The sequence below is a fragment of the Oncorhynchus keta genome, chromosome 32 (genome assembly GCF_023373465.1).
Source record: "Oncorhynchus keta strain PuntledgeMale-10-30-2019 chromosome 32, Oket_V2, whole genome shotgun sequence".
Taxonomy (NCBI): domain Eukaryota; kingdom Metazoa; phylum Chordata; class Actinopteri; order Salmoniformes; family Salmonidae; genus Oncorhynchus; species Oncorhynchus keta.
The window spans coordinates 24,777,020-24,787,723 of record NC_068452.1 but is presented as its reverse complement, the minus strand read 5'-3'; the positions used below and the strand labels follow the sequence as shown (position 1 = coordinate 24,787,723).

The window sequence follows — 10,704 nt, the reverse complement described above, 5'->3', positions numbered from 1 at the left end:
TGGGCGACAGTTCAGAAAAAGAGAAGCAGTGATCCCCAGCAGGGTGTGTCCAGGGAGGGTGTTGTGGTTCGGCTGTGTTCTGTGTGTAATATTCCCAGCTCCTCTTGCAGTCTCCTTCTGTGCCTCTGCTGCAATGTTCTTCTTTTATGCGTCCTTCTGGCTGGCAGAGCGCGCTCCTGATTGGCTAATTGTGCAGGGAGGGTACTACACCGCAGCCATTGCAATGCGCTCCTCTCCCATTATCCCCTTCAGGAGAGATCACCAGAGCCCCCCATTTCTCCTCCCATCTCACTGCCCCCCTCCCTCCATCCATCCCTCCACTCCCTCCTTCTCTCTGCTTTCTTCCTGCCTCCCCCTCTCCACACACACATGCAGAGCTGAGTGAATAGAGGCTCCACCTGCACTATCAGAACAGATGGGTGCAGCAGTAGACAGTAGCTTTCTCTCTCCGTCTCTCTCTCTTTCCCTACTCTCTCTACGTGTCTTTTCTTCATCCCTAATTTTCCCTCGTTTCCCTCGTATTGGACAAAATCAGTGTTTTAGCCTTTGTCCTTGTGAAAAAAGGACTGTGTGTGTACATTTGCACAGGGAGTCTACCATTTTAATGCAGCCAATCACAGCACAAACAAACAAAAATGGCAAACCATTAAAATCAGGGCGTAATATGTAGCCAATATCAAAGCAGGAAATCACCAAAGCTGACTAATGGGTTGAATGAGGGACCCCTTCCTATTGGCTGTGTTTTCTTCTACAGTTCTAGTCATGTGCAGGGCAGATGGAGGACTAGTAGTGAGTCAGATGTGAATATTTGGATTTGGCTCCTGAATTGATCTGTGTTTAGATTCAATACATACTTCAAACATGAAATGTTATGTTATGAAAATGAAGGTATGTTTTGTATAGACAAAAACCCAGCCATGGCAGTGGTAGTGTTAGACAGTATAGTACTCAATGTTTCTGAAACATCCTTCTTTTGAGGAGTTGTCATCTCTCCATCCATCCCTCCCTCCCTCCCTCCTTCCTCCACAGCAGTGAGTGTGTGGTGAGTGCAGTGCTGACTGAGACAGACTGTTTGGTCTCATCTATAATGCATCCTTTGCCCCAGGACATGATGTGTGACAAATGACCTATTTCTGCACAGATCGCCACAGGGCCTTGACCCTGAGGGTGCGTGCGTGACTGCATTTGTGTGTGGTGTGTGTGTGTGTGTGGGGGGGTGGGGGGGTGGGGGGAGGGGTGGGTATATACATAGGGGGTTGTTGTTGAAGGGTTAATTAATATGTATATACCAGGCGGTGTCAGAGGAAGCCCCTAAAAATGTCAAAGACTCCAGCCACCCTAGTCATAGACTGTTCTCTCTGCTACCGCACGGCAAGCGGTACCGGAGAGCCAAGTCTAGGTCCAAAAGGCTTCTTAACAGCTTCTACCCCCAAGCCATAAGACTCCTGAACAGCTAATCAAAGGGCTACCCAGACTATTTGCATTGCCCCCCCCACACTCTTTTACGCTGCTGCTACTCCCTGTTTATTATCTATGCATAGTCACTTTAATAACTCTACCTACATGTACATATTACCTCAATTACCTCGACTAACCGGTGCCCCTGCACATTGACTCTGTACCGGTACCCCCTGTATATAGTCTCGCTATCCTTATTTTACTGCTGCTGTTTCATTACTTGTTACTTATTATTTTTACTTATCTATTTTTTACTTAACACTTATTTTTCTTAAAACTGCATTGTTGGTTAGGGGCTCATAAGTAAGCATTTCACTGTAAGTTCTACACCTGTTGTATTTGGCGCATGTGACAAATACAATTTGATTTGATGTGTGATTGTATATGTAAAATTGCTACTTGTGTGTTCAGTGTTTGTGTATGATGTTAGAGTGTGTGTGCATGGTGTTGCAAGATGTGACTCTCCCACAACAATGGTGTGTTTTCCTGCCTTCCTCTCCCAGACTGACCTTCATGTGTCCTTAGATGTCGCCGCCTTGAAGAAACGATGGGGGAAGCAGGAGGGGGATGGGATGATTATTGGCATTGACTGTGCAGGTAGCAGGCATTTGCATTTAGTGTGTGGATGCTATTTTTTAACGTGGAGGACAGTAGTGGGGCCCATATCAGGATAGCTATCCATTTGTATCACTATGTGTGTTTCAATATTCACACATTTGCAGACATAAAACGAACATGCTTGTATAAGAGGCAGACAGTATGGAGTGTGTAGGCGATAAAAGAGGGGACTGTGTGTGTGTGTGTGTATGTGTGTGTGTGTGTGTGTGTGAGTGATAATGCCTTATGTCGCTACAGTATGTCCCGATGTTTACGATGTGCTTATAGATGTGTAATGTACGTTTTCTATGCCTATATACATTTAGCCTAGATACCCGAAGTGAATGTAAATCTAATGTAAACAGTGTTGTCAGCAATACTACTTTCCAGTTGTAGGCCATAGTATTTGTGGGTTACAGGTCCTGGCCTGAACACAACAGAACTAGTGTAAAGCTGGCAGCTCCAGGCTGATCTTAGCTGCTCCACTGAGTTGAAATAGATGTTAATTCACCACATAATTGTATCGTAGCTTCCTGCTCCTTTGCCTCTCTCTCCCTCTCTCTCTGTTTGTTCCACTCCCTCCATCCCACCCTCTCTCTCTCTCTTCCTGTACCTCTCTTCCTCTCTCTGTCCTTGTCCTGCAGCTCTCTCCCCCAGACCAGTCAGTTTGTGAATGTGGGCCTTGTCTGATATTTTACATAATTGCCTTACATAAGTAGCCAGCTCAGCTCAGAGCTTGGATGATATTAGCGGAGATGAATATTGCATGAGGAAAGCACTCGTTAAGCGTTAATAAGAGGATAGAGATGGGCCCCGCTGTCAGTCTGTCTTAACCCCGCCCCCACTGTTCACTGTTCTGTCAAGCACTGACTCTATTCAGTATGTACTGTACGTGTGTGTGTGTGTGTGTGTGTGTGTGTGTGTGTGTGTGTGTGTGTGTGTGTGTGTGTGTGTGTGTGTGTGTGTGTGTGTGTGTGTGTGTGTGTGTGTGTGTGTGTGTGTGTGTGTGTGTGTGTGTGTGTGTGTGTGAAAGTGTGTTTGTAGCCTATGTACTGTATGTGAGTGTCTGCTAGAGAGGCAGATTTTGTCATTAGGTGCTTGTGTGTTGTGTTTTCTGCTTTGTTTGCTGAATAAAAGCGGCTCTTGTGACACAAAGGCGCCCAGGTCTTTTAACTGACTGCAGCCCCTGGCATTTGCAGTTCACACTTAGTGTGAATAAACAGGCTTAATTGCGGTCCCTCATTAGAAGGCCCTGGTTGGCAGCAGGGCAGGCTGCAGCTGAATCCTCCCTGTGGGTAGGAGGAGAGGGCACCTCAAGCACCTATTGTACATCTCTCTGAATTAAAGGATCAAGCATTGCTTTTAGCCTGAAAACCTTTTGTTGTTCTACTGATTATTTTCTTATTTCTAGGGGCCCTTCTCGCCAGTACAGGTGATTAGGAATCCTGTTGCATGGGTGGGGATTCTGAAGGAGCCCCCAGGCGTTCTATTGTTCTAACCCATATAGCTGTCTAAATGTGCTGATTGGATGTCTGCACAAACCGTATAGAATGCATATTTGGTGGCACTGGGAGAAATGTATACATTTTAAGCAGATTATTAATATGTATGTAAACTTCACAGATTCTAAAATACAATATTCATGTGATATATATCCATTTCTCTCTTAGGTGGTGAAAATAGAATACTGTAGTTTTTCTGCATTTGTATGAGATACAATACTATGCAGTCAGTGTATACTAAAATGAGATTGCCATTGACTACTTTATTTCTGCATCAATTCCATAGAAGAAAACCTGAAGGCTAGTTCAGCTATGAACTTTTTAGATGGATAATTTCATGGCACTCCTATTAATGGAATCAGTCCGACACTTCTCTTGTCATGTCAGGTATGTCCAATGAGTGAAGCACTCAACAGAATATTCACATTCAAGTGCTGGGCCCCAAATGATATGAGGATTAGAAAAGCCCGTGTTAAGATTCATTGAAAAGATGTACTTGTGATTAAACAATTACCATTCTAATTCGGTATCCACATCACACTCCTATCAGCCATAAATGGAATGGCAAGAACATGCACTACAGTGCATCAACACATTAATGATAACTGTTGCTAGTTGCAAATGAGAAAATTATCATAAATAACAACCATTAGAAGTGACAAAGGTGCTGTGCAAAATGCCTACATGAAGATATCAAATGTTTTGTTTTTTAATATAAACTGGTGATTTTTTTTGGTGGTTGATAAATGTCAATAGCTTTTAGCGGTGTTCTCCTAACTGAGAAACATCCCAGTTCTTTGTTTTAACAGAATAATGGAAACTGGACTGCGAATGTGTTCGGGTTTCACATGATCATGGCAATGACATTAATGACCGAACAACCAGAAGTCTGAAACAATTATGCATTAAGTCCATAATGTGCTCACTTCCTGTACTAGTATTACGTCACAATATATCACAATACACATTACCGCTTCATTAAATGAAGACTACATTACATCATACTTGAAGGTCACATTGCATTAAGGTTATTTGTTTCATGTCTGACACGTTATTTCTCTCCCGTTTGATTCAATGATCAACCCTTGGTTGCCTTATGACGCCGTAGTATGTATTAATGGATGCATGTATGAGTCTGTTCTGTGGGTGTTTTGCGCATGCCTGTGTGTGTGTGTATTTGGGGGATGGGTAGTGATGGAGCAGACAGCCTCAGGTTAATAGTGGTCTCTGTACTGGGGTGAGCTCTGGGCGATGCAGGGTTTCATGGTAACAGGGCGGAGGGGGCTCCTGCTTTTAGGAATGGATCCACAATTAAATCAGCCCCTCTTTGAAATGACATTTGTTGATAATGGCTATTGGCTTAATTCAACACCCGCATATTATTATTTGGCATTTCTCTTGGGATCTCTCTCTCTCTCCCTTTCTTCATCTCTCTCTAGCTAGTTTTATCCCTCTATCTGTCTCAATGTGTTGTCTCTGGGATATTATTAGAGTAGACTGGCTGGTGGGAGGAAGACTCTGAACTTAGATGCCTCTTGTCATCTTTTTACTTATTGATTATATTCTGCTTTCCAAGCTTCTGGATGAGTGTGTGTGTGTGTGTGTGTGTGTGTGTGTGTGTGTGTGTGTGTGTGTGTGTGCGTGTGTGTTTGATTTCAAACCGGAGTGTTAATGTAGTGTATTCTTCTGTGTTAATGTGGGCCATAGGTGCGTAACATGTAAGTGCATTATATTTTGTCATGCATGGGAGTGTATGCAGTCTACATTAATTGTGAATGTGCAAACCCATTATATGTTCAAAAAGTCATAGTCCATTGTGTATTTGTGTGTGTGTGTGCCAGTGTGTGCATGTGTGTGTGGTTAGAGGAGGTGGGAGTGGGTGGGTGTGAGTGCGACCACCCTTTCTGGTAAGGAACATGTTTTACTCTAAACCTCGTTAAATATAGATGGTTATTAATCTTTCATCTGGACCCGTCTGCGTTGGTATCCAGGGAGAAAACCTTAAATACACCCAGCTCTTAGACAATCTCTCTCTTTTCTTCTCCCTTTCCCACTCTCTTTTCCTCTGTCTATCTGTCACATACAAACACCATCACTAAGACGCTAAACTAAATGCAATAACGCAAGAGTGTGGGTGTTTCTTCAGCTCATTGTTATTCATATTGTGTAACAGATCTGATTCTGTTTTATATGATATTGTACAACAGCTGATGAAACTAACACTTTAAAAGTGTGAAAAAGTAAGTCAATTTTATTTCCTGAAAGTTGCTGGTTGAAAATACAATCCTACACAGGACCTTCTAATCAGCAGGTTTGCATGCTGGGAGTTTGGGCTTTCCATGGTGACATCACCATGCGGTAAATAACAGAGTTCCAAACCTCTCTGTCAATGACAGCTAGTTTTCAGTTCCCCCTTCCCCACTCAAACTACTCCCAGACGTGCTTGAGAAATAGTATCTATATATATATTAAGGGAAATCTATTACAGTAAGGTACTTAATTGTTAACCAGAAATGATTTGATATTGATATAAAAACAACTGCATTAGGCCTTTAAAAAAAGTATAATCTTTGAAAACACTTTTGTTTTCACTGTCTCCAATGTTCTCCCTCCACTGTATCTAATGGAAGTCTTTGGTCTAAAATATTATTTAATGAGAGAGAGAAATAGAACTCCAAAATAGACACCACAGTCAGTCTGAGAAGACATACGATCCTGATTCTCGATGTCCGTGCTCCTCAACAGCACCCCCACGGTATTCTCTTCCTCCTCTCCATCTTCCACCTTTTCCTTCTCCTCACCCTCTCTCACCAGTCCCTCTGCATCCCGCTCTCCCACGCCAATATCTCAGCTCCAGTAATACGAGACTTGAAATCAATAGCACATTAGTCTGTCCGGAACCTCCACTGGAATTAAATATGAATGACTGAGATTGCGGCTCTAGCTACATGCTACTGCGAGAGAGGCATATGGCCCATAGGGGATATGGGGTTTAGCTGAGTTCTCTTCATAAAGACCCATTCTGCTGGCCAGTCCCATAGTGAAATTACTGGGGTGTCTGTTGTCTTGTTCGGTTGAGAAGCAGTGTGCAGTGATTTGTTGATGCTGTTGTTGTTTACTAGGATCTCCTTTAGCCCGTCACAGGCTAATCACCAGTGACATAGATGTTTGTACCAATATTGTTTAGGAGGCTAATTTAGTGCTCTATACTGAAGGGCTTTGGCGTAGTTGGACAGTGTGAACAGTGAAAGGGCACGTCACAAAGAGGCGACGGCTAAGGAAGCAAGAAGAATCCGCCAGCCCCGCCCATCCTCCCGTATCAGAGGCAGCAGCACCATTTCAATATGAAAGAGCCCTGTTCAGTTATGAACAGATTGCATCTTACATTTTCAACATTACCTCTGAGGACAATGTGCCCTCCTTTTCATCAAGCTTTCACATCCATTCTGTGCCCTCTCCTAGAAACACTCTCCATATATTTCCTTATTGTGTCGAGCACCATTTCAATTCCCTGATTGAATATTGTGAAATTAAATTAGTTCCTTTTGCACAGAATGGCTAGATTTTTGATGATGGAAAAGCCTATTATGTGCGTGTGTAAGGTGCAGCTTGCTGGGTAGATGGATTCACTAGAGGCAGGGTGTGGTTAGGCAGAAGCAGACAGAGTGTCTGCTGGGTATACTGTAGGGGATTGGGGGAGCCGTTGCCCCCAGTAAACTAATACTCTGTAATCATCTGAAGGTAGATGTTTTTAGGAGGTGTATTTATCCCATCAGAGATGAAGCAGTTGGTTTGTGACAGATGGTGTGATATTGTTCCCCTGTACAGCCCACAAGTACATCCCCTCCCTCTCTCTCTATGACAGATGTAGGGGGAGGAACACAGCCCTCTTCGCTTTTCTTTACATTGATTTGGGTGCTTGAACCCTTAGGGACTGGGAGGGGGTGGTGATAATGGGGATGGAGGTTTGGTCATTTCTTGCTGGTCAGATAAAATAATCTATAGAGGGTACAGTCGAGGGAATCGTAAACACATTGCATGTATTATACTGTACCACAATCTGCATGTCCTTCACCATGAAACACCCTTCAACAGGGCTGAGTTGTGGTAGGCATTATTGAGCATGGAACTGTGGATATCCACATAAATCTTGTTTAGTGTGACAGCGATGTAAGCAGCCATGCATGTAATGAAGGCAGGAGAAAGTGGAGCTTCTACTGCTGCTGCTCAGGTTGGGCGAGTGTGACGCCTCAAACCACAATTTCCCAACACACGTCTGCAACGCCATCCAACATATACTGAAGGCTATGCTACGGCTCCAGGTAGTTCGACATATCCTGTACCCTCTGTGTGTATACTGAGTACTAGTGCACTGCATTTTGAAATAATTCAGCTAGCATCATGATTTACTTTGTTAAATGACTCTCTGTCTATTAGCCAAATCTGCAGAGTGGGAGTACTGAAGTGGAGGGATGTGTACTGGCAACTGGGGGATATAGATTTCTGTATTCTACAGTAATTAACCAGATTTTAAAGGATTTTTTAGCAGTGATTATCTGACCCCCTCCTGCTTCCCCACCCTTTTAATGGTAGAACAAGTTCCATTAAAGTCCTAACAGCTGTCCGGTGGGGGTGGCAGATGAGGCCGAGTGCTGCACCTCTCCTCTAGCTCCCTGGAGGGTCAGGGGTCAGTCCAGAGGTAGAGGTTAGAGAAAACACTCTCCTGAAGATGCAACGTGTTGATGTCTTTCGAGCCACACAATCAAATAAGCATCTGTCTGCCCATCAGTAGAGGACAGCAAGAGATACTACTGCACATTAGCTTGAACGTTATTGATTATAGCTATTGTCATGATGGGTAATTCCTTCATCATCAGTGTTCAGCTTGTGAAGGGGATACCAGTATATCATCCTTGGTAACACTTGACTTATAGTCAACAGGTGTAATGCTTTATTACTTGTTAAAGACGTATGAGCCTGTCTTATTTTGTATAATTTCTTTGCATTTGTTATTTCTTGCTTGAGTTGCATACATGTAGCCAATCATACAGAATCTCCGGATATTGATTAAAACCTCTAATCATCTCTCTTTTTAGCATGTAATTTACACATGTTTGTTTCCCCCCCCCACATGTGGTTTGCTAAATTGTGAGAGCTTTCATATGCAAAAACACTAGAGGTTTGTTCTTCCTTTTCTCTCCCTCAGCACTTAATATGGTAAAAGCCTTTTTACGGCTGCTGAAGTAATGTCTTGGAGCCGGGCCACAGTGGGCAAGACAGGCCCCCCCCAGGCCGATAGGGAGAGGTAGAGGGGAGGGGGTGGAGATGGGGCGTGCTCTGGGAATGGGCGCGTGGTGGGCGAGCAGGTGGATGACGGGCAGCTGAGGAGTGGATTCTGGGGGGGAAGGGAAGTGACATCCATTTTGAAGGACTCTTGGGGGTGCGAGTAACCCCGGAAAAAAAGCTAAGCCCATCTGGAAGTGAGGTGGGGGCTGTTGTGTGAAAGAGATCCAGTGGGTGGTGTCTGACACGCTCTCTTTTGTTCTTTGGTAATGCAGTAGGGATGGAAGGGGTGGGGGGCTCTCTCGGCTGTGGGGGAGGGGCAGCGACTCGAACAATAGTGCCGGTCTAGGAATTGAAAGCCTTCGATGAACAGAGGAGGGCTAAGGAGGAGAGAAAAGGAGGAGGCTAGAGAGGTGGGAAGAATAGACCAGGCGTAGGTACTGTCCACTGACAGTATTAATCAGTGCTATACGAACAAACACAATGCAAGGGCACCACAATGTCACTGCCGAACATACAAGCGCTTCATTAAATTGTTGATTATTGTGTATTTGTATAGTATTTGCTAGACATTCTACTGCACTGTTGGAGCTAGTAACATAAACATTTCACTGCACCTTCTAAAACTCCTGCAAGTCTGTGCACGCCAATAAACTTTGATTTGATTGGATACTGACATTTAATTCCCAAATATGACATCAGTGTGATATTTATAGATTTGTCTGGACAGTGTCTCTATGCGTGATGGTAATGATGGCTGCATTGTAGTGTGCAAGATGCTTTATATAATATCCATTTAAATGTCCAATTAATCATGTATTCTGACTTACCAATGGGGAAAAGGATAATGATGATCTACATTGTCTGGTTGTCATGATGGAAAGCTCATAGTGGTCTACATTGTCTGGTTGTCATGATGGAATATCATAGTGGTCTACATTGTCTGGTTGTCATGACGGAAGCTCATAGTGGTCTACATTGTCTGGTTGTCATGATGGAAAGCTCATAGTGGTCTACATTGTCTGGTTGTCATGATGGAAAGCTCATAGTGGTCTACATTGTCTGGTTGTCATGATGGAATCTCATAGTGGTCTACATTGTCTGGTTGTCATGACGGAAGCTCATAGTGGTCTACATTGTCTGGTTGTCATGATGGAATCTCATAGTGGTCTACATTGTCTGGTTGTCATGACGGAAGCTCATAGTGGTCTACATTGTCTGGTTGTCATGACGGAAGCTCATAGTGGTCTACATTGTCTGGTTGTCATGATGGAAGCTCATAGTGGTCTACATTGTCTGGTTGTCATGATGGAAGCTCATAGTGGTCTACATTGTCTGGTTGTCATGATGGAAGCTCATAGTGGTCTACATTGTCTGGCTCAGTGACTCTTGACCACCTGAAAAAATACATTACAAATACAATACCTAGGCTCTCACAATGTCTAATGCACACGTGTCACCTGGTAAGGCAACACTCTTCATTCTTCATTCTCAGGACAACCATGGTAGAGAAAGGGCTAGTGTGGGCATTGTAGTGGAAGCAGTGGACCTACATAGAGGAGAGAGAAAAAGTGAGATGAATTTGTCTTCATTAACATGGTCTCTGGCCCAGACTCCTGCCTGCTGTTAGCACTGAGCATGCCTGCTACCCTGCTCTATACAAATCCCTTCCTCTGCTACAGCCCCAGCCTCTGTCTGTCACACAAGGTTAATTTATCCACCCCCCCCGCCCTGCCCCCTCGCCCCAACCCTCTCTCTCTCTGACTCTATCTCTCATTTTTCATAAACCTCCATACACCCCATTATTCATCTGGCATCTTGCAGACAGAGCAGAGCGGGAGCTGAGTACCTGCAGCAGCATGCC

At 43.9% G+C, this 10,704-nt stretch overlaps 1 protein-coding gene across 4 annotated transcripts in view; it reads left to right on the top strand.

The window, feature by feature from the left end:
* LOC118365684 (dedicator of cytokinesis protein 7-like) overlaps positions 1–10,704 on the top strand; it is a 60,195-nt gene that overhangs the window by 2,999 nt on the left and 46,492 nt on the right. The gene's annotated exons all lie outside the window — the stretch shown is intronic.